Below are 1467 nucleotides of genomic sequence, written 5' to 3'. Positions count from 1 at the left end.
CCTCCTTCTTCACCTCCTCCTCCTCCCTCTTCCAACTCCTTCATCACCTCCTCCTCCTCCTACCTCTCCCTCCTCCAACTCTTCCTCCTTCTTCTTCTCCTTCACCTCCTCCCTCCTCCTTCTTCTTCTTCACCTCCTCCTCCTCCCTTCCCCTCCTCCAACTCCTCCTCCTTCTTCACCTCCTCCTCCCTCTCCCTCTTCCAACTCCTTCATCACCTCCTCCTCCTCCTACCTCTCCCTCCTCCAACTCTTCCTCCTTCTTCTCCTTCACCTTCTCCTCTTCCCCCCTTCTCCAACTCCTCCTCCTTCTTCTCCATTGTTGTTGTTGTTTTTCTTCTTTTTTGTTGTCTTCTGTGTTTTCTTTGTCCATTTACTTTTTTTTGTGTGTGTTGTCAACACCGTTCAGTCATTAGCTGATTTTCCTGTTTGTTTTGTTATTTTGTATGAAATCCTTCATACGCCTAAAAGGGGTGAAAGGAAATTGAATTTTTAGAATACTGAACCTTGACGAGAATATAACATATCCGTGTTGCTAAAGATGACACCGATATTAACGATGATTATGTTGATGACACGACTTATATAAACAGCCAGACAGAGACAGACATTCAGAGAAGGACACACACACACACACACACACACACACACACACAATCACACACACACACACACACACACACAATCACACACACACACACACACACACACACACACACACACACACACACACACACACACACAGTCATAAGCTATTTACAGGCATAAACGTGGTGCTCTTTAATTATTATTTATCTTTTGTATTGCTTGCCTTGGTGTTTCTTTGAAATAAAGCTTGTCCAAAAACACCCACACTTTTTTTTTCGAAACACCAAGTAAATCGCTCTATCAAAGATGATTAGTAGTAGTAGTAGTAGTAGTAGTAGTAGTAGTAGTAGTAGTATTCGTGCCTCAATATCAATAACGTTAGTATCAATAAACGTAGTCACATCACGTACAGTAACCACACACTGAACCACCCTAATCCTTTTAAATTCATGACACGCAGGGCAAGACGTTAACTCCCTCTGCAACACTCTCCGCCCCCCCCCTCCTTCCCTCCGCTGCCGCTCTCCCCCGCCCCCGCAACCCCCTCCCCCACACACCTCTCCCCCGTTACGTTTCAGCTATGCAAAGAACGGTTCTGGCTAAAGACAAGTCACTCTTCCGTTACCATTTGTATCTAACTACCTTCGCCTTGCAACTCTTTTGTAAGGCGCATCTAGAAATCTCACACTGCCAGAAGTGTGAAAAATGATTATTACAAATCAAAATTCAATTATGTTTCCGTCCCCCCCTACGGTGGTAAACTAATTTATGTATCAGTGCGATCAGTATAATTCATTCTATTTCTATCGTAAAAAGAACGCTTTTGTTGCTAACATTTAGACCGAACGCAAATTTTGATCTATATTCCCTAAGTCGAATCGA

Source organism: Babylonia areolata, chromosome 24, assembly GCF_041734735.1.
Source record: "Babylonia areolata isolate BAREFJ2019XMU chromosome 24, ASM4173473v1, whole genome shotgun sequence".
NCBI lineage: Eukaryota > Metazoa > Mollusca > Gastropoda > Neogastropoda > Buccinidae > Babylonia > Babylonia areolata.
This window is presented reverse-complemented; position numbering follows the sequence as displayed.